This window comes from Typopeltis vanoorti, chromosome 2 (assembly GCF_054136105.1).
Source record: "Typopeltis vanoorti isolate ZY-2024b chromosome 2, IOZ_Tvanoo_1.0, whole genome shotgun sequence".
Taxonomy (NCBI): Eukaryota; Metazoa; Arthropoda; class Arachnida; order Uropygi; family Thelyphonidae; genus Typopeltis; species Typopeltis vanoorti.
Window position 1 is genome coordinate 13020659 of NC_143550.1, and position 24251 is coordinate 13044909.

Genomic DNA, 24251 nt, shown 5'->3' on the forward strand with positions numbered 1-24251 from the left:
GCAAATGATTGAGAAGCCACCCACTAGGCTAACCGCGAGCACATTAATATCCGTTTTATTCTCAGGAAACAGATCATATACATTCAAAATATTAACGTAGTGAGACTAATAGACAGGAAAAAATAATAAAAAAAACTGCACCACAACTACAAATTTACAAATTTAAAATCGTTAAGAAAAATTAAGATTTCGGTTCCTCTTTTTTCGACCCATGGAGTTGAATGCTTCCTTAAGAATCAAAGTTAAGGGAAGAAATTTATACTGAGAAAAAAAAAATTAGTACAATGACTAATGGGAAGGTGGAGAATTAATGTTTTTCTTATTTCATCTCATCTGCGGAGAACACTTCAGTCCAGTTCCACAAACCTAGCTTTAACCATGCTAAGATACGTGATATAATGCATTTATGCGAAGAACAGGTGGACTGAGAATTGAGAAGTGTGTGTGAAGGAACATGACACGATTATATATCGTCTCATTTGAGAAAATTTAAAAACACTAAGTATTTTGTGGGCTACATAAAAAGGAACTTCTTCGACACTTAACATGATCTGCCTGAATGATTTGTTTCAAGATGCATGCGACACGGAAGTCTCCATTGCACCTCGGTTGTCCAGTCTCTTTGCATCGCACTGCGCCATATTTGACATCCACTAGTCAGTATAGTTCGCCCACCGATTTGAGGTCCCTCGACACTTCTGCGCATCTCAGAAAAAGAAGAATCCATTCCGATAATAGGGTAATCAGTCCGTATAGTGGGATGAGTTGCTTATTATTACCGGTCAGAAAATTAACTTCTCTTTTATGATTATTGTAGTTAACTATGTTGCTTGTATAACAGTTGGAAAATTTTACCTATAAAGCACGTGATTTCGCGTGTTGGCGAACAATTCGGACGTCCTTCATTTTTTTCTCCCCTTCAGTATGAATCGACTATTCTTGGAAAGACGCGAAGCAGGGACCTGGAAACGGTGGGCGAACTATAGCAGATACATATCATAGTGACCGCAATACAATATGACCGCGTCAGTTTCGTTCCAGAATAAAATCGAGTGAATTCAACTGAAGCGATCACATGGAAGAAGAGGAGGGGGGGGGGAAGAAACTTTCATGCAAAATTGGTTAAAACAGCTGAAACACTTAAGTGTGCAAATCTTTATTTAAGTTCATGATTTCTGTGGATATTTCATTAGTAGCTCATAGGACTGGCAAAAATCTCATTTACTTACAAAATGCACATAAAATGAAAATTTCCCCCACAGCTTTCAAAAAAAAGAAAACTTTATATATATATATATACTTTAAAATATAAGCTTTTCATTCTCTAATTTACCATATTGTTCATAATTATTTGTTCAAAGATGCATGTGACACGGAAGTCTCCATTGCACGTCGCTTGTCCAGTCTCTTTGCATAGCATAGCATAGAATAATAAGAATACTACGATTATTCTTGTTTTGCTATTTTTAATACCCTTACACTATTTTTTTTAACATTGCGTATTCGGCAATACATTCAGAACTGATTTTTGTGGAGTGCTAGAAGAGGGGGGGTAAGAAAAAATTCCACTTTTACTATTTTGTGATATTTAACCGGTTACAATTAATTGAGACTCAAAGATAAGCGGCCCTTAAAGACAGGCAGTGCTATTTTACTGCAGATCTGACACGTGACTGGATTCGCTTACTAAGGAACGACACGTTCGAATGCTGACAGTGACATTTTTATTCAACACTTCATTTGCCAATTAAAAACATTCTACAATTGAGAAGTATGACTCGTTTCTAATTCCATGTGGCTATACATAAGAAAGTCGTTACATTTCTTTAAGATTTCAATTTGAGTCTTGGCATTGAGACGCGATTTACAAGGGTTATGATAGCATATATTGGTGACACAGAGTTGCAATGTAACACTTCATATAACACCGATAAAAGGCGTACATTAAAAGTCAATGGATGTTACAACTTTACCTATTTTGCGGGATTAAAAACCCGCGTTAATAACCGCGGGACGAAAAACCCTACAAAATCAGGCAAAGACTGGTTCATCTCATTGCTCAGAGAAAAACATAGAAAACTTCTCTCCTTCATTGCAGACAGAATCGGCTTGAATGTCTAAAAACCAGACTCCACGAAGTTTCAGGAACAAAAGTTATGTAAACGAACTTCATTAAGCAGAGACCGACTAAGCTTTGTTTCTGAAAAAGAAATAAAAATTTTGAGTGAGGCTCATTTCAAATAAACCCTAAAAGTTCAAGGAAGAAACGAACACTAAAAGGTGTCATTGGAATAAAAAAATCTAATGAAATCGATCATCACAATTTATGTAATTTTATTATTTGTATTGATTTGCAATAGAAATGTGGAATAACTAATTTCATATTTTTCACCAGGCCGCATAAAATAACGCAATGCAGAAATGACCACCTCATACAAATATTCAGTATGCAAGTGTTTCTTCTACGAAGTCGGAAAAACGAAATCCTAAAATGGTATGAATTTTTGGAGATGCGTGTTGAACAAATGGCGTTTTTAGAAGTACAATTGTAAGATGTCAAATGTAACAAATAATTTACAGTTAATAACGCAATACAATGAAAATGCTGGTCACTTCTCTTGACTTCTATACATCGAACATGTGTTAATCATTCCTGTACGTTTAAATACTCGAAAAGAATAAGCAACTTAAGCCGCTTGTTTTATTAGCCATTTCACATCACACTTGAGATTAGTTTAGAAATTACGAGCGCCGACTTGTCTCGCGAAGAGTATCAGCTAACCGAGTGAATTTCTTAACCTAAGAAATGGGTTATAAATATAAATGCTAAATCTAAACGTTCTCTTCATTTTCAAAATTTTCCTCAAAAAAAAAATGTTCCAGCATCTTTATTAAATTTTATTATTATAAATAAAGTAATAAGTGCTAATAAATAAAGTAATAATAAGTACTAACAAAATAAAAAAGTACAGAATGGCTAAATTTTGCTGCCAAAGGTAACATTAAGTAGAGGTGGTAAGTCTCGTTATACGTGATTTCGTTATCCGTTTTCATTATTATGGTACATAAGGACTATAGCTGTTTTCTATCCAAGGTGTGGAAGTTTCCGCGCATGCACTTTTTTCTACCAGAGTCTGAGCATTTTGTATCCCTACTGCTTTATTATTATTCGTGACACCTCCAAGGAGTCCGAAGACTCAACACGGGAGGACGCCTACAATCTCAACCACTACACCGAACCTTTACTACGAATCATCTCCATCAACGCCATCCACCTCCACCACTACCACAACTAGTATATTTTGTCTGCAAATTGCGTGTGTTCTGAAGGGCCGATTTGTCTGTATGCTGGATGAAAAACCCGAGGTTCCGGGAAAAAAACCCTGCTACCTCCGTATGAGATCGGCTAACTCACCTACGATTGAAATCGTCCAGATAACGATTCCTCCGGTCGCGACGAGAATCGAACATACGCCTATTCCAATCGAAGGGCGCAATGTACCGTTGTTTTTCCAATTGCGCTACGGAGGCGCTCGTCCCAGGCATAAATAAAGTAATAAGTGCTAATAAGTATTAGCCACTATTAGCCACCTAGGCTAACCGCGCGGACAAGGATATCCGTTTTATTCTCAGGAAAGAGATCATACATTCAAAATATTAACGTAGTGAGACTAATAGACAGGAAAAAAATAATAAAAAAAAACTGCATCACAACTACGAATTCACAAATTTAAAATCGTTAAGAAAAATTAAGATTTTGGTTCCTCTTTTTTCGACCCATGGAGTTGAATTAAATGCTTACTTAAGAATCAAAGTTAAGCGAAGAATTGGTATTTATACTGAGAAAAAAAATTAGTACAATGACTGATCGGGAGGTGGAGAATTAATGTTTTTCTTATTTCATCTCAGCTGCGGAGAACGCTGAAGTCCAGTTCCACAAACCTAGCTTTAGCTATGCTAAGATACGTGATATAATATATTTATGCAAAGAACATTGGTGCCTCCAGTATCGTCTGTATCTGCAGAAAAATTCTCCGAGCTTTAAGGAAGGTTTCTGGCAAGAAAGGAAAGTAAGTGAAAAGAAGAATGTAAAGAGAAGGCCTAGGAAATTCCATTCTTCAGCGGTAAAATGGGAAGTTCTGAATCGGTTTGATGGAGGTGAACGTAGCTGACATTCAAAGGATGGCTGGATTGAGCGATTCTACAGTGATAAATGACTGACAAATGCACAATAGCTCAATCGTCAAGGCAGTTATGAAAATGGAAAGGATGCTGGCTATATGGATTCTCTCGTGTGACCGTCCCTTTGTCTTGGGCGGTCATATGAGCGAAGGCGAAAAGCAATCGCCGTCTTTTAGTGGAAGTTGTGGATGGTTCGACCACTATAAGTCGCTATCTGTTCCGCAGAAACTTGACTGACGATGCTGCAGATGTAGATCATGTTGCCACTAAATGAATTTATCTTCAAAACAAAGATAGCGGAAGGAGGTTACAATCATAACTTGAAAGTAGCTTTCAGCCACTTACACGCCGAACTTTAGCAGACAAGCTAAAGATGTATTAATCGCTAAAATAAATAACTACAATAGTTATTTCTTTCATGCATAGTGAACATTTTATTTAATATGCTTACGCATTAACATGAATGAAAAATTGGTACATTTTTGATATACGAGGTGATTCTCGAGAACGCATTCACCCCCCCCCCCCATACTATTATTATTACGGGCAACTCAAGGAGTCCTTAGACTCATTGAGGGAGGCCCTAAACATCATATCAAGAACAACTATTCAGCATTCACACAGTATCTATCATACTTTGCTTTAAACTCATTTACTCCACAACAAACTCCGGCAGCTATTCCAATCATTCATCACTCTCCAAGTAATAAACCTAGTTCTAACACCCTTGCTAACTGCACTCGTGCTCAGTTTCCATGGATGGTTCCTAGTTCTCCCATTACCAGACTTGTTCTGAAAAATTTCCTCTGAATTAATCTTGTAAATTGTCGATTTGTTCCTTGTAAATGGTGATTCTCGAGAACGCATTCACCCCCCCCCCATACTATTATTATTACGGGCAACTCAAGGAGTCCTTAGACTCATTGAGGGAGGCCCTAAACATCATATCAAGAACAACTATTCAGCATTCACACAGTATCTATCATACTTTGCTTTAAACTCATTTACTCCACAACAAACTCTGGCAGCTATTCCAATCATTCATCACTCTCCAAGTAATAAACCTAGTTCTAACACCCTTGCTAACTGCACTCGTGCTCAGTTTCCATGGATGGTTCCTAGTTCTCCCATTACCAGACTTGTTCTGAAAAATTTCCTCTGAATTAATCTTGTAAAAACCCTTCAGTAATTTGAATGTCTCAATCATATCATCCCTTTTCCGTCTATCGACCAATTTCTGTAAACCACACATCTTCAACTTATTCTCGTAAGGTTCATTCCATAGACCGGCTATCATCTTGGTTACTCACCTCTGGATCCTCTCTACCTCCTCCCCATCAAGAAGAAACCCAGGGGCTCAGTTGTCAAGATGGGGGTCTTATCAAGGCTCGATAAAGAGGAACAATAACTTGCTTATATGTGCTCGTCAAAGTATTCTTCAGTAACCAAGTGATCTGATTTAGACTTTTGCTATGTGCCCCCTTAAACTTCAACTTCCGATCCACCAACACACCCAAATCTCTGGCTTCATCAACCTCCTGGAGTACAGTTCTGCCAATGTGATATACTGCTGCTAATTTTTTCATCCCAAAATGCATAATGTTACACTTTGCTACATTAAACTGACATCCATTCTCATTAGCCCAGACTGCCAATTTATCCAAATCATCCCGCAAAATTTTGACATCATGTGAATTCACTATTGCTCTACCCAACTTTGCATCATCAGCAAATAAATGAACAGTTCCTCTCAGATCCTTTCCTATATCATTAATGAACAAATTAAATAGCAGTGGTCCAAGAACAGAACCCTGTGGCACACCACTAGTATCAGACCTTCTTTTGGACTCCACACCTGAATAAACTACTCTCTGATATCTCTCCATCAACCACCCTCCTATCCATCTCACCAACCCTATATCCATCCCCATGTGCTGCAGTTTACTGATTAGTTCCATGTGGTATCCTGTCAAAGGCCCTAGCAAAGTCCAGCAGTATCACTGTAAATCCATTACCCTTATCCAGTTCAGTCGTATTATAAAACGTGAGCAAGTTACTGAGGCACGATCTACCCTTCACAAAACCATGCTGTCCTCCATACAGTATCCCATTTTCATCTATCCATTCCTGTATTTTAGTCTTGACTAATATCTGCAAAACCTTGACAATGATTCCTGATATGCTGATCGGTTGGTAATTTGCGACAGCAGTCTTGTAACCTCCTTTATACAATGGAACTTTTTTCCCCTCTTTCTATCCCCTTGGGATTAACCCAGAACTGAGACTTAAATTAAACAACATGGTCAAGGGAACTGACAATTCCTTTGCTGCTTCACGTAGGACTTGAGCTGGTATACCATGCAATCCCACAGATGTGTTTACATTAAGGTTCTGTAACATACAACTCACCTCCATTTCATTCACTTCAATTCCTGTATCGGCCATTCATAATGAGAATTACGGTGGTATCTCGCTAATCCGAACTAATAAGAATCGTGCTCGTTCGGATTAGCAAAAAAGTTCGGATTAGTGAATTTTCCCCCAAAGAGACAACAATAACTAGCATCTAAGACAAAAATAATGAGATTCTAATGATATATCAACTTAATTCTGTAAATAAATGAAGTATCTGATAGAAAAAAAAAGCTACTATATCGTAATGTTAAACTTAAAAAATAATTCAGTACACTAGTTTATTTTAGTAAAAAATTTAGTTTGTATGTACCTGTATTGTTGAGGATTCTGATTTAATAAAATTGCATAGTTCAGTATATAACTTATTTGGGATAAAAAATATCATTTCCTTGTACACAACACAAAAAGGTTTCACAAAATAACACAAAAAAAGTTTTTTATTTCTTTGTATAAAAGGCACTGATTTTCTTTAGCTTCTTGGAAGCTAAACTTTTCAAATATGTCTTCTCGGAGCTGCATTAGCAATAAAATTTTGTGGAATGGTGTATCATTCTGCTTAGCTCATTCTACACGCATATTAAAACTGTCAACTGCCTCTTGATGTTTTACTTTTTTTTTTCTTCAAGTTCTTTATCGTCATCATCATCTTCTAATATCATTCTGTAGAGTCATATTTATAATTTCAGCATCTGATTTGATTTCAAATTCACTTTTGGGTTCCACCTGTAATCCATTCTGTAATATCTGTTTGTGAAATTTCAACATCTGGATTTATATTTTTAACCAAATTATGCACATTTTGAATTTCCTCTTTTTGTGTATCGCCATAGTTATAGTGTATTGTAATAATAAGAAATAAAGAATAGTTAAAATAATAATTATTAAATAAAAATAATAGCACGAAAATAATACGTAATAAATAAAATTTTTTTTTTTCTTTCAAAGCACAGTTCGGATTACTGGAGGGTTCAGACTAAAGAGGTTCGGATTTGCGAGATACCACTGTACCTGTATTATACATAAGGAGAAGTACATTTCAAGTTTGATATCAAAGAAAATAAAATTTGGACTAGATTTCATGTTGCTTATGGATATTTCTAAGAGATAAATTTCATGTATCATGTAAACCACTGAACTACTACTATTTATGCATATCTAGAATAAGGCTGTCATGGTTCCTGCAAAAATTTATGAGTGCACTTTGAAAGATTGCAGAAGATTAAAACAAGGATAATACTGCTTATATAAGGTGGTGAGGAGAACTGTGAAAAGAATGTTAAATTTTAAAATTGTGTGGTGATAGAGGATATGTTATTTATATATGGCTGTGTGATAGCTTGTGATCAGTAGTTAATATGCACATGTAGAATTTATACCATTACTTTTAGCTGTAGCATTAGTGTTGATGTTGGAAGAAAAGACGTTTATTGTCGAGCATTATTTTCGTTCATATGGAGTTGGTAGATCAAATGAACCAAGTTCACAATATATTTGTGAATAGTTTGTTCGTTATTTTCATAAACATGCCCCAAGCAATAGTGTCATCATTGCCTTAATTGAGAGGTCCTGGCATACTGAGTGTTCTCAGTATGCTAGGACCACTCGATCCAAAGGGCACTCGGGGACACTACGAATTGTTAACAGAGTCACAGACATGTGCTGGAGCAAGTGTTACAGTCTCAAAAACACTGACAATGCCAAACAGCAGTAAAACTTGGAACACTTACGCTGTCACTACGAGTATCCTTAAGGAGCTGGGTGCCATTTCATAGTCATTCAGGTGGTTAAGTGTTTAACAGCAACAGATTATGCTGCACAGCAGGAATACCTGTGCACGCATGCTGGCCAATGTGTTGAAAATCTGTCCTTCCTCCATAATGTCTGATTCTCGGATGAAGCACATTTTCTAAGTGGTTGTAAACGAACAAACCTATAGGTTTCTTGGTTTAGAGACCTGAATTTCTTCAAGAAAAATTTAAACCTCCTTTACGCAATGGAACTTCTTCCCCTCTTTGCACCCCCTTGGAACTAACCCAGAGCTGAGGCTTAAATTAAACAAAATGTCAAGGGAACTGGTTTGTGGTTTCCGGCCATGGAATAATTGGTCCCCACACCATAGAACAGGATGGTGTAATTGTGACATTGAATAGTGAACTCTACATGGAGAATGTGTTGGTTTTGCTCACCCAGGATGTGTTGTACAAAAAACATTCCATTTTGTGCATAGGAATTACAAAAGGATGGAGCAACCTGTCACCCATGTGGGTCTAGAGCCAAAGTATCATAACACTTTCTCAGGAGGCTCATTTTGTGGTTCACAGAATTCCCGTAACCTTCACATTCTCCTGATCTTGTATCACTTGATGCCTTCGGTTGGGGTATGTTGAAGGAATAGGTATTCCACTGTGACCCACCTTCAAACCTTGATGAACTAAGGGATAAAATTACACGACATGTCCAGCAGATATCTCAGCACATATCCTACAAGATGCCAGAGAACCTTTGCATGCACTATAAAACCTGAATTGAAAGACAAGGTGCCTATTTTGAGCATGTAATGTATCGTCAATGCTTTATTCCACCAAGATTCCGTCAATTGTTGTGGATGTGCACATCATCTTACATAAACATATTCCTTTCTTAATAAACCCATTTACTTCATGACACGTCATTGAAATTATTCAGCTTTTTTTTTGTGTGTGTGTGTGTGTGTGTGTGTGTGTGTGTGTGTGTGTGTGTGTGTGTGTGTGTGTGTGTGCCATACTGTAGAATGAGCAGGGTGATTGAAGAACTGGATAAGAGTAGAGGAACAATAGTGTTGGTAGCAATAGTTGGCATAAATATTTGGTTGGCAAAGGAGAATATAAAGATGGATATCAGGAGGCTGTATCAAGGAGACTGAAAGATAAGTGTGGTAGGCAAGGTAGTCAAGCATGTTGCCTAGGTATAATAATGAGTTGAGACAGTGAGCAAAGATTATGGAATGGTATGCTAGCAGAGTTAAGTGAGGAGAAAGGAGCTTTTTGAGAATTTGTCGGATGAATTTGAGGGACATATAGAGCTGTATGAAAGAGATGAGAGTAAGGTTGGGGAATTTGCAAATAGAGAGGCAAGTGGCATGAGTGAATAGAATAAGAGAGAGGGAACACACAACAGGGATACACTTCCTGAGAAGTACAAGGTTTCAGGTAGATAATGAATGTGCAAGGAAGGATTAAGATAATAAAGCGTGACTGAGCTAAGGTAGTGCAACACCAGGCAACTCCGAGCAAAGGTGGACCAAGTTCTCATTACTCATTGTCTCAGTATCTACCATAATGCAAGCAAAGCACATCGCCGTGCAGACATGTATACTGCTATGCATTAAGGGAAGGGCCACTATCCAGACCACTTTGCTTACACTTTGATAAAGGATTAAACTAAATTTATTATATTATAGTCTAACCTAGTGAAAAATAAACTTCCAACATCTTTCTCTAAATCCAGAGTAATTCAATAATAAGGTGGTACACCTGTTGGAAATTCCTATAGGAAAATATGATCTCTCCTGTTGCTTCTACCTTAGTATCTCCATGTTTGGGTCACCCTTCCACTGATGAGACCTCAATAAAGGTGTTGAAACCGGTCTGGGTAGTGGCGCTTTCCTTAATGCATAGCAGTATACATATCCGCAAGATGTGCTTTGCATTATGGGAGATACTGAGACAATGAGTGATGAGAGCTTGGTTCAAATTTGCTCGGAGTTGCCTGGTGTTGCACTACCTTACCTCAGTCCTGAAGATATTTTCAGGTGCAAACTTTGTTTGCTTACACTTCGATAAAGGATTAAACTAAATTAATTATATTATAGTCTAACCAAGTGAAAAATAAACTTCCATAATAAAGCATGTGCAGGAAACATTTAGGTCTCAGGAGAGCAATATCTGTGATGATAAAGAGGAATGGCCGGAGGGGGGTCATAGAAGCAAGGTGTAGGACTTCTTATAAAAACAGAAAAGAACTAGTGTGTATGTTTACAAATGAAAGACTCTTTTGAAACAAGTGGAATGAAACTAGTATTTGATAGTTAATTCATCCAGGGCAGAAAGGGAGCAGTGCTGTTGATTGCAGAGGATTTGTGCCCATCAAAGATGGAGATACAAGGAGCAAATAGTGACAATAGTGTTGAAGCAGAGGTGGACAGAATGAAATATTTAGTAGGATATTGCTATAGACTTGGTAATCTGGAAGGCAGTGAAAAAGAAATGTGTAGGCAAATTGGTCTGACTAATAAGATAAGAGGGATCATTATGGTAATATATGCTGACATGTGTATATTACCTGAAACTAAACAGAATGAATTCCTTGAGGTTTTGAGGAATGACTATTTCAGTCAGAATGCAACAGAGGACACACAGGAATTGAGGATTTGCATTTGATTATCTAAAAGGATATTATTAGATGAATGAAGTGTCAAATCTTCTCACAGTTGGTGAAAGTGAACATAAATGTCATTTGAGTGGTCGCTAGGCATGTGAGGACTTTCATGAAAGAGCTGTAAAACTATAAGGAAGGTGATTTTGACAAACTCAGTTGACTTGCAGTATATCATGGTATGAAGAACTGAATGGGAAGGAAATCAATGCTGCATGGTCCCTTACTAAGGAACTATCTGGCAGAGGCAATGACTGTATTTTAAAAGTTAGAAGATTAAATAAAGAAGGTGTAAAATGGATGACTGAAGAAGTGAAGCATGCAATCTGGAAGAGATTGCATGCTTCACATGATGGCAGCACAAGATCAGTGGCAATAAGTTACATAAGGAGAACAAGGAAAGTGTTTTTTACCCTTAAACAAGGCTTGTTACGGGTAACAAAAGTGCAGTATGAGCAGCAGTTATCAAATAAGGCTAAAAGACATCCTAGGGAGTTTTTTCAATATGAGGCCAATAGCAGGAAGAATGATTATGGGAGGATGTTGGTTAGTATTTATGATAACTGCTGAAGATATACTTGTAAGTAGGTGTTTAACAAGTTAAATCCTTGTCAATGTCACATAATATGACTTGAGACCAGAGAGAATTAGTAGGATAACTACTACTGATGATGAGTGAGAAGGAAGAATGATTTACTGAGTAAACTTGATATCAATAAAGCAAGAGGATTTGATGGTAGAATAAGGTATCTTAAGGGAATGTTCCAGGATATCTTAGATGGGATAAGGGATCTGGTGGCAATGGTGGATAGAGATGTGAAATATCAGAGCATTTTTGTTAAAATTGTGAAGACAGTGCAGATTTGGTCACCTTAATATTTGAAAGGAAGAGCTGCTGAGACAGAGGATTCAGAGACAACTAAGTCAGTTTCAGATTGTGTGAATGAAGAATGAGGACAGATTGAGAGAATGCAAATTACAGATTCACTAAGTAGAAAGAGGGAGGGATTACATGATCAAGACATAACTTGATAAGGGATAACTATCAAAATAAGGTGGATGAGGTTTTTGATAGAATGTCTGGAGGCAGAAGGAGAACAAGACACCATTCCTGGAAACAATAGAAGGAAGGTGTGAGCAACGGATGAACAGTAGAATTTTTTGTATGAATTGATGAGTGATAATTTCCAGGTGTTCAAAATTTAATTGGAGAGAGAGCAGTAAAGAGACGATTGACAAATGTAATATAGACAATAGACTTATAAAATGGAATCTAGGGAACATTATATAAACCACAGTCCCATATCAGTACAGTCAAAAATGCAAATTACCATACCTGCAAAAAATCCTAGTTTACTAGAAATTATATAAAAAAATTCTAAATGAAATGAATGGAAGAAAAGTGAAACAGAATGGGATAGAATATTTAAATGACAGATATCTGAACCAAACAAATGCTAAATTATAAATTCAGATATATATATATATATATATTTTATATATATATAAAAGACTATATGAAGTTCAAAACAAATCAAACTAGTCAGTTACAAAAAATAAAATAAAATAATAAATAAAATGCATAAGATAATTTTGATTTTGAATATGGATTATCATGATGACAACAGTAGTTCAAATCGTAAGAATTTCATTTCCGAATATGTACTATGTATGAGTAAGCTACTTGGATAGAGGTTAATGGACAAGGTGCATTGTATCATGTAATGAGTCATGTATATTTAGCTAGTATAAATTGGAGGAATATGATTCTCCCAAGTCAGTGCACCATGTCTTGGTAAAATGGATACAAGAGGCATTGTGATAGGATGTTGTACTGCAAGCCTATATGTTTGGAAAACTGTTTACAAATTGACCTATCCCAGGTCGACAATCAGTGATACCATACTGAGATGGAAGCACAGGGAGTCGGTTGTGAGTGGTATCCACAGTAGATGACCCACCACAGTCACCAACTGTGACCATATGGTGCTATGAAGGATAATATGTAAAAGCCACCATTCAATGGCCAACAGGTTGATTGTAGAGTTTTGGTCATCAACTAGAACATGAATCTGCACAAAGACAATGAGAACAAAGGCAAACAACATGAGTTTCCACAGGAGGACCACAATATGCAAGCCCCATATAACTCAAACCAACATGCACATTCAGTACTGCAAAGAGTGTACAGTGAGATATGGAAGCTTGGAAAGCTGTGTTACACAGCAATGAATTACACCTCTACTGAGCAGATGGACAAGTGTGGGTGTGGCATATGCCCAGTAGGCGTCTTTTATCAGAGTGCATAACCATAACTATGAAATTCAGAAGTGGTGATATGATGGTATGATTCTGTTTTTCTTGGATTTGACCTTGGACCTCTATATGTGGAGCCATGAACAAATTCTGAGAGGTATCTTGGACTTTCTGGATAATGCAATGCCTTCCTACTTTGTAGCATTTCTATGAAACTGACCATTATCTCTTTCAGTAAGAAGATTCCCCCCCAAATAATGACTTGAGAGAAAGGAGGAACCCCCATAAATAAATAAAAAGTAAGATGTGCAGTGTCATAAGGCTGATGATGTAACTATGTGATTTGTGGACATAACCATCACCACACTTGACTGGCCTTCAGTGAGTCCTAATGTCAACCCTATTGAACATCTGTGAGATGAAGTAGGGCATCAGGTGAGGTCAAGGGATGTCTATCCCACTAAACATTCCAGGAAGGTGGGCACTATGTTATCCATTTACTTCTTTACAACCAATGTATGTGAGCAATGTCCAATTTTCACCCTGTATGTGGATAAATTTCAATAATCCTGTAAAATATTAATATAATTATATTATTTCTTAAGAAAGCAACACAAATTTGGATGTTGTAGTGGAAGTTTAAAAATCATGGAAGGGCCCATAACTCAATGATGAAATAAAGGAATAATTACCTGTAGACTGATGAAGGAATACATGTTGCTAAATATGCAATATAAAATAAGGAATTATACACATGTTAACACTTGACAAATATTTCAGTCTGAAAATAACATTTTCAGTCTGAAAATAACAAAATAACAACATAACAAAATTTAATGCCGGCTGGCGCATCGCCCGGTTAAACAAGGCCCCCCGTTGTTTACGCCAGGAAACCAGGGCAAACAGCGAAAAGTTAGCTACTGGAACAAATCTGAAAACAAACCCCAACTCAATATCAACAGAGTTAAAGATCGGTACTATCAATGTAAGAAGCCTGAATGGCAAAGAAATGGAGCTAGCTGAGGAATGAGATAAGTACCAGATCGACATAATAGGGGTGATTGAAACAAAAAAGACAAAAACTGGTGAGATCTTTCTGAGCAATAAATACAAAATGTTATATTCAGCCAATGACAATCAAGGAAAAGAAGGAGTAGCCATAGTATTCAACACAAAATACGAGGCTAATCTTCTTGAATGGCAGTCAGTTTCAAGAAGAGTAATGTGGGCAAATATGAGAATGGGGAACTGGACAATGAGACTTATTTGTGCCTGTGATCCCACAGAAGGTTCTACTAAGGTAGAAGTAGAGGAATTTTTTGGGGCTTTAGAAAAAGCAACTGACACAATGAAAAAGGGGAAGTTGGTCCTTGTTGAGGATCTAAATAGCAGAGTAGGAAAAGATTGTGAGACATACAAAAATATTTTGGGAAAATTTGGAGAAAAGAGCAAAGCTAATAAAAATGGCAAATATCTGTTGGATTTCTGCTCAGGACATGGACTGGTTATTACTAACACCATGTTCCAACATAAAAATTGTGCACAAATTCACATGGTGAGAAGAGGCATGGAATAAGAAAAGTGTCATTGACTATGTTATTGTTGATAGCGATGTTTTCTCCCTGGTGCAGGACACCAGAGTGTACAGAGGATTTGAAATTAGGAAGTGATCACTATTTAGTGTTGAGCAGGATAAAATTGAATTTCATATTCAAAAGAATAACATGTAAGAAAATTTTAAAGCGAATAAAAGTTGAGCAGCTCTCAGATGTGAACTATACACTAAAATACACAAAAATTATTGAAGTAAAAATGAAAGAGTTTGAAAACAGGAATCAAATCTTGGAGATTCAGTGGCAAACTCTGAAGAAAAACATTGATTCATTCTGTCAGAGAGGCATGTGGTGAGGTTGTCTGCAAGGATAAAAAACATCAGAACTTCCTGGTGGACACAGGAAGTTAAAGAGGCAGTGAAGGAAAGGAAGAAAGCATATCAAAAGTTCCTGTCAAATAAGTCAGCTTGTGCTCTTAGACAACATAGAGACAAATGCAAGAATGCTAAACACTGTGTAAAACTAGCAAAACAAAAGTCATGGGAGGACTTTGGCAAGAATATAGAAAATAAATATCAAGAAGGTCGCAAAATATTCTGGAGGTTGTAGAAGAAGCTTAGGAATGGAAGAAAGAGTGCTGTAAAAGGAGTTAGAGATGATAAAGGTCACATGAAAACGGAAGAAAAAGATATCCTTGAAGTATGGAGTAATTACTTTGAAAAACAGCTAAATGAAACAAGCAGTGATGACATCACAGTGGTAAAAAACACTCACCAGGCATGCAGTCAAGAATACATATCCATACTTGAAGTAGAAAAAGCCATCAAAGGCTTGAAATGTGGAAAGGCAGCAGGAGTAGATAATATTCGACCAGAAATGCTGATGTATGGTGGTATAAGAGTCTTACAGTGGCTGCACTGCATAGTTCAGAAAGCCTGGACAGAGGGACGAATTCTCGATGATTGGAGTAGAGCTCTCATAGTACCCATATATAAAAAGGGAAATAAAACTGAATGTGAGAATTACAGAGGTATTTCCTTACTGAGTGTTCCTGGCAAGATCAATGCAAGTATACTTGAGAAACGGTTGAGAAGAATTGTGGAAGAAAAGCTTGGTGAAGAACAAGCTGGATTCAGGCCAAATACAGGCTGTCAGGATCAGATCTTCACTTTACGACAAATAGTCGAGAAAGCATGGGAATATAACAGAGATCTGTATTTAAGTTTTGTCGATTTGGAAAAGGCATATGACAAGGTGCCAAGAGAGAAGCTATTCAATACACTCCAGTTATATGGTGTCAATGGGGCATTATATCAAGCAATACTTAGTCTTTATTTGAGTTGTAAGTCAGCAGTTAGAATTGAAGGAAGTACAGGAAGATGGATTAATGTTAAATCACATTATGAAGGAAAGTGATATTAAACATGATATCAAAATTGGAGATGTTAATGTCAGCTCTTTGCTTTATGCGGATGATGTTATACTTCTAAATAAATCTGCTACAAGTCTGCAAGATTCTCTGACTAAAATGAATAGCTGTTGTAATAGATATGGTATGAAGGCCAGCATTAAAAAGGCAAAGACAATGAAAACAGGCAGAATCATTGAAAATGTCAACTGTGTTGTGAATGGAGAACCTGTGAAACAAGTAAAACATTTCAGCTACTTAGGCACGATTTTTACTGAAGATGGTAAATTAAATATAGAAATAGACAACAGAATCAGCAAAGCTGGTATGGTGGTAAGTCAATTGAATAAATTCATATGGAATAAGAGAGAAATTAGTCAGAACACTAAATTAGCTGCATACTAGACAGTGTTCAAAGCAGTTTTAACTTATGGATCTGAGAGCTAGGTCAGAAGTAAAACAAGTCCTGAGAAAGATTATGGGTGTGAACAGATGGTATCAATGTCAATATCATATTAAAAACGAGGATATTAGGAAAGAACTTGACATTGTCAGCATCAAGGAATGCGTTAGCAGAGCTAATCTCAGGTGGTAAGGTCACTTAAACAGAATGGGCGAGGAAAGATTAGCAAAGCAAGTGTTCTCTGCCAGGTGGGCAGGAAAACGACCCAGAGGAAGACCAAGATATAGGTGGATTGATATGGTACAAAGTGCCTTAGACGATAGAAATATAAGATCTGATAATGTTGGAGTCTTGACAAGTAACAGACTGATTTGGAGGAAAATTGTAGATAGGAAGTTAGTAATGATGTAATTTTTTTCATGTAGTACTATCATGTCCTGTACACCCCTTGAGGTTACATTGCAGGAATTTGATGATGATGATGAAATAACAGACTATCTTCAGTGGCTACATAGGAACAGTTTTTAATAAGGTGGAATACCAACAATTGATAATTCAAAAGTAGAAAGAGTCACGAGATGTTATATTGCTAAGCATTAAAGACAGGAAAAAATTTCATCAGAGTGATGATTAAATTATAGGTATTAATTCACAATTTCATATAATAATCTTAATTTATAAATAACATTAGACTAATGTATGAATTAAAAGTCTCAATTAAAAAAAATTAATGTGTTATCCTGATTTAACTTTCCCATATTTTGATTAAAATATGGGAAAGTTTAATCAGGAAAACACATCAATTTTTTTTTAATTCCAGGGATAATTCCTACAATATGGCAAGTCAGGTCTGGCAGACCATGCTTTGGATACCCCTGCACACAGGATCAATTGGAAAGAAACAAAATTAATGCACATAAGCTTCTACAAGTCAGAGTGGTTGTTCCTGGAATCATGTCATTTATAAATTAAGATTATTATATGAAATTGAGAATTAACACCTATAATTTAATCATCACTCTGACAAAATTTTTTCCTGTCTTTAATGCTTAGCAATGTAACATCACGTGACACATTCTAGTTTTGAATGATCAATTGTTGATATTCCACCTTGTTAAAAACTGTAAAACTGTTCCTATGTAGCCACTGAAGATAGTTAATTTTAGACTGAAATATTTGGCAAATATTAAAATATTCTTGTGTTAAGTGTCTATAATTCCTAATCATAATGTCACAAGTGCCTCTAAAAAGTAAAATGCAATATAAAATATTTTAATGTTATTTACAGATTACAAAGGATTTGTCAGTTATAATTACCTGCAATTCTGTTTTTCATTTCCATGTGTCGTATCTTCGTTTAGTTAATTTTGATGGTTCTTCTCGCTCAGTTTCAAGTTGTGGTTAGAAAAAAAAGAAAGTAAGCAATTAAATGAGATCACAGTCGAGTTAACGGTAACAAAACTTAGTTTTACTTAAACATATTATTTAAGACCATTACAAGGGAGTAGAAATTGCTGTAAATAAAACTTTTCAAGTGTGAAAAAAAAAAAAGATTGCAATTTAAGAAATTATATACAGCGGATATTCCAAAGTTTTGCCAACTCAGAAAAAACAGAGAATTAAATTAAGTTATCCCTGGAATTATGCAAATAGCCATGCTGAATATGTATATAAATGGCAGTAACTCAGTTAATGCCATTAAGAAAGAACTTTGAATTTGCTCTCTTCATAATGAGCCCATTACTGTAATACAGTTTGAGAAATCTGAATCATCTGGCCAAAGCAGGTTTTGGAAGGAATGAAAGTATACGAATCAGTAAACAATGGAAACTCAGGAAGTACATGCCTCAGAAAATAGAATAAATATATATTCGAACTAAATTACAGAAGAGTAAAATAAAATACTTCAGGTTTACAATTGTTGAAACATGTGAATTTATAAAAATTAAATGCTCAATTGTATGAAGATTTTCATGAGCTATATTATATCTTTATACCAACATAGCATAGCACACATTTCAGTGATTATGGCAAACAGTATCTTCCCCCCCCTCCCCTCAATACTCACACAGGAACTGAGAGATGGAAGAGAAAGTAATAAGAACAAATTTCCCATGGATTGAAAAATGTGACTAATATTAAAAAGTGGTGTACATAATCGATGAATAGTCCATTTTTCCTCCACATTTTTCTACGTTTTTGAGTGCTGAATTGTTTCTCTGAATACGAGTGTACTTCAGTGGTTGTTTTTTGGAAGTTAGTTGCTGTCGCGATATATATATATTTTGGTTACCGTCGGAAGACAAAACGAAACTAAGTTTTCATTACTGTATTTAGTTATATTACATTTTATTTAGTGTAATTAAATGTTTTGTTTTTGCTTGTAATTATTTGTACTTTTTTTCTTATTTATTTAACAGAATTTATTAATTGAATAATTAACAATTATGCTACTAGGCAGTAAGGAATGATGGCGGATTCAGCTGCAGTCGCAAAGTCCTCTGCCATTTAAGAACTCTATTATAAGCAATATCATAAGGAACTTTGTGGTATGCAGTACTTGCAGCATGTATGCGTCTCAAGAATTGGATATGTGGCTTGTTAAAGAGAGCGGAGAGCATATGTGTGCAAAATGCTGGCAGTGGGAGGAAATAAGTGCATTCGAAATATCAATATCCGACCTTGTTGCTCCAGGAACAGGGAATGAATGTAGGAAGACAAGTAGTGTGATAGGAGAGAATGAAAAAAAAATATATATATATATATATATGAATGAGAAAATAATAGCTGATAGTGTGGAAGGCATGAGTGACTGTGAAAGTTTAGGAGATGGTTTCGTTTGGGAGAGTGAATTTAGATTAATAGTGACTGACCTGCAGAGGGAGATAGATGAGCTGAAAGAGGAGGTGGAATGTCTTGTGAATGAGAGCAGAAGTATGAAAGATAAGATTAGGAGAATGGAAGAGATAAATGCAAGCCGAATCAGAGTAGGGGAGAGAGAGAATTTTGGGAGCGTTAGAAGAGGAGAGAAAGGAAACAGTAGAAGAGTGGAAATGAGTGAGAGGTATGGGGGTGCTAGAAGAGGAGACATTGAAAACAGTAGGAGAGATGGAATGAGAGAGAGGTATAGAAATGCAAGAAGATGAGAGGATGAAAACAGTAGGAGAGATGGAATGAGAGAGAGATATGGAGGTGCTAGAAGAGGAGAGAATGGAAACAGTAGGAGAGAGAATAGCAGTAGAGGAGAGGGAATGAGGGAGACCTATGGGAATGAAACAAAAGGTGAGAATGGAAACAATAGGAGAGAGGGAATGGTAAGGGGCAGTGGCACACCCAGAGGGGGGGCAAGGGGCCTGGGCACCCCCCAAAGAAAAGGAAAAAACACTAGAAAAATTTCCAAAAATCTTTTCCTAATTCATATTCATTTTTTTTATTTATGTTGTGTGCTACTTATGAATTAGCGATCACTGCAGATGCTCAGTTATAGGTCATATGTGATGTGCAGTGTGTATTCGCAAAACGTCTAATCAACTCAGCCCCCCCCCAAAGGTTAAATCCTGAGTGCTCAGCCCCCTCCAAGATTAAATCCTGTGTGCACCACTGGTAAGAGGTATAATGTATGGCGACTCAATGATCCATGGTGTTCAAGATAGGTTGCGTGAGGAGTGTTTGCCAGGAGGAACAATAGAAAGGGTTGCTATGGCAATTAAGAGAGGTGAAAGGGTGGATGAGATGATTGTAATGGTATGAACAAATGACTTGATTGGTAATGTAAATCGAGCAGCGAGAGGTATGAGATTTTTGCTTGAGGCTGTATGATGAAAGAAGATAGAGAGAGAAAAAATAGTGTGCATGTTGCCTGGTTATGATATGGATTAGCTGAGCAGAAGAGTAGTGATACCGAATGGCATAATAGCGAGAATGTGTGACAAGAGAGGACTGGTATATGTGGATGCTTGGAGTGTGTTTGAGGAAAGAGAGGAATTGTATGCAAGAGACTGCATACATTTGAATGAGGAAGGATGTAGGCATCTGGAGAGATTGCTGTTCTGAACGAGTCAGTGTGTCCCAGGGAGGATGATAGCAGGGGTGGCTTCTTGTGGGAATGGATACTTGGGAGAAGGGAGACATCTGGTAACACTGAACCCAGTGGAGTCTAGAAGGGATAATGCTGGATATAGAAACAATGGCATTTATATGCTTTATACTAATGCCAGGAGTATCTGGAATAATGGAGAGGAATTGGTGGCACAGATAGCATCAGCCTGGCCAAAAGTTATTGGGATCACTGAGACGTGGTTGACAGAAGGGGATATAATAACAGGAATAGAAGTCGCTGGGTACAGCATTTTTCGTCAGGATAGGAGGGGAAAGTGTGATGGTGGGGTACTGCTTATGATAAGTGATGACCTATGTCCGCTAAGAGTGGAGGCTTTGGAAGGAAGTGAGACAAATGATTTTGAGAGCATATGGTGTGAGGTAGAAGTAGGCAAGACAGGATATTTAGTGGTGTTGCTACAGACCCAGGAGCACAGAGGATGGGGACCAGGAGATGTTTAGACAGTTAAGTTTGGCAAGTGCAAGAAAAATTATTGTTATGGGAGATTTTAACTACAGTAGTATAAATTGGAAAGAGGAAGATGCATGTAGCAATAGGGGAATGGAATTTCTAGAATTCTTGAGGGACAAATGTCTTACGCAACATGTAACAGAGGGAACAAGAGGTTCAAGAGTTTTGAATTTGGTTATAGCATCAGAAGAGTTGATAATAACTGAGATGACATCTCTCCCACCAGTTGGAGAGAGTTACCATATGGTTTTGATTTGTAAAATGAATAGACATGCAGGAGTATCAAAGAGATGGGAATTTATGTGGAATTATAAAGCAGGTGATTATAATAGTCTTAGACGTCAACTTCGGGAAGTTTCATGGAGTGAGGAATTGGAAGAGTGACTAGTGTGGTAAGGAATCCGAAACTGGAATATGAGAGGAGATTGGTACTAAGATATAAAGAAAATCCTAAGGAATTTTTTTAGCAATGTGGCCAGTAGGAGGAGAAATGACTGTGGAAGAATGATAGTTGGGATAAAATTGGGAATAGAGTGTCTGATGCAGAGGACATAGTGGAATTGTTCAATGAACACTTGATTGGAGTATTTCATCCTGGAGGAGTCAGTTTTAATGCTAGAGGGATAGGGCTGGTTTGAGGTTTAGAGGTACAGGAGGAGAGTGTGTTTCATATAATGAGTACTCTGGATGTCAGTAAAGCTTTGGGGCTGGATGGTATTTCGCCACGAGTTTTGAGAGAATGTGCTAGGGAACTGACAGTGTCTTTAACCTGATTTTTCAATGAAAGTCTGGCTGTGGGAAAGGTGCCCAGGGAATGGAAGGAAGGTAAGATAGTGCCATTGCATAACGGTGGTAACAGACTGGAAGTGTCTAATTATAGGCCAGTCTGTGTGTCATCGGTAGTTGTTAAGATCTTGGAGAAAGTAGTGTGGGACCGTATACAGCATTGGGCAGATGAGGGTAATGTTATCTGTGAGAGTCAACATGGATTTGTGAAAGGGCACTCTTGTTTTAGCAATATGCTAGCCTTTTATAATAAAGTTACAAGAACATTAGATGAGGGAAAGGCATATACTGCAATTTTCTTAGACATAGCGAAGCCATTTGACAGGGTGCCACATGATAAGCTGATATTTAAGTTGCAGCACATAGTTCTGAATGTCAGATTGGTCAACTGGATTCAGGATTGGCTGTCTGATAGGTAGAGAGTTGTGTATGGTGGAGCAGTTTCAAGAAGGCAGAGGGTTACAAGTGGGTTCCCACAGGGCTCAGTACTAGGACCTATATTGTTTAACCTTTATATCAATGACATTGCAAGTGGATTACAAGGAGATATTCAGTTGTTTGCAGATGATGCAAAGCTGGGAAGGATTATTAGTAATAGTGCAGATGTGGTAGTCCTGCAAGAGGATTTGAATAAGCTAGATAGATTGGCAAATGAATAGGGGGTGTCAGTAAATGCAGCAAAATGTAAGATCTTGAGGTTTGGGAAACATCGATGGAATGCTGGATTCTCTATGGAAGGAGTTATACTGGAGGAAGTAGGGAAGACGAGATCTGGGGTTGATGATTGATAGAAACCTGAAATTTACGGGGCATATTGCAACGGTGGTGAAGGTAACACAGAGGATTGCTGCAATTATGAGAAGGGTACTGACTGCAGAGATAAAAGGGTTATCATTCCGTTGTATAAGTCTCTGATCAGACCACACTTAGACTATCGTTCTCAGATTTCATCCCCAGGATTTGAAAGGGATAAATTAACTGTGGAAGGGATTCAAATAAGGATAACAAAGATGGTTTCAGGCAAAAACTGTACAAGGATAGTTATGAGGATCAGCTGAGTGAATGTGGACTGCAGAGTTTGGTGGATAGAAGGAGAAGCGATATGATTGAGACTTTTAAGCTGTTGAGAGGTGGTTACATAGTTGACACTGGGGAGTTCTTTCGCTTGGTTGAACAGCAGGAAGGAGTGATGACAAGTGGTCATCCCTGGAAGTTACAAAAGGAAACTGTGAGCAAGAGGGTGAGGAGTGGTTTCTTTGCGTGGAGAGTAGTTGAACCGACATCGAGCGGGACCTCCCCTCGATGAATCTTGACAGACTTTATGTTCTTAAGAAGGACCTCCAACGATGAGTCTTTTGACTCCATGGAGGCCTGAATAATAATAATAATAATTGTAGATCATGAAAGTTAGAAAAAGGACAAAAATTCAATTTTTAGTACAGAATGCCAATTTCAACAAGAGTGACTGAATGTGAATTTCAAGTATCAAATTTGCAAAGTAACTATTAAATGAATAAAAAGAATCCCACTGAAGATAAATAAAATGAAGAAAATTGCAATAACGTGAACCAGATGTTAAGTGATTGTGCAATCAGAGTCAGTGACAAATGGAGTTATTTGATGTTTATTTTGCTCATTTCATAAAATGCAACACAAGAAAGAGATCTGACATACTGCAGAGAGCTGTCAAGGAGATTGGGATGATCTGGAGACTATGTTCAATGTGTTGGCCTTTGTACAGATTTCACTAACAATGAATGACTGATAAGTATCCTATTAAATGTTGATGTAATAATGGTTCAACTTAACCTCCTGCGTGAGAAGATGCTCATGGATGGGACATGTTGATTCAACATGTCCCATCCATGAGCCTTCATCAGGCAAGTCAGAAGTCCAGTAGTATGGATTTCAGTGAATTAAAATCAGTGTGATAAAGAATCTGGCTGTAAATCTTATCTATGGTTATCCTTATCGAATGAAATGCATAGCAATTCTCTGTTGCTCAAATAGGGAACTCCAAACGTTCATAATCACTAAATACGATGTTCCAAGGCCAGTCCTCGTCGACTTCTAGGTGTGCCAGAAATGTTGAACAGGCACGTTCCTCAGATGCTGGTATCTTCCATTTGCAACTCTTGGCTGTGGCAAAAGTTTATACAGGTAGTATTACAACACTTTATGCAAGGTTCTTTATCCCATTTATGCCAACTCTGCTTTTGCTTTGGCCAAAAACAGCATTCTCATTTGGCTGCTGAACTGCAGAAT

The 24251-nt window shown here is 37.2% G+C and overlaps 1 long non-coding RNA gene across 1 annotated transcript; it reads right to left on the reverse strand.

The window, feature by feature from the left end:
• Positions 1–1705: 1705 nt before the first annotated feature.
• Positions 1706–22133, reverse strand: LOC150108827 (uncharacterized). The gene is made up of 2 exons (XR_016549338.1): positions 17948–22133; positions 1706–2200 (listed from the first exon to the last, which is right to left on the reverse strand). It is a non-coding gene; the product is annotated as an uncharacterized LOC150108827 (long non-coding RNA).
• Between the last annotated feature and the right edge of the window lie 2118 nt (positions 22134–24251).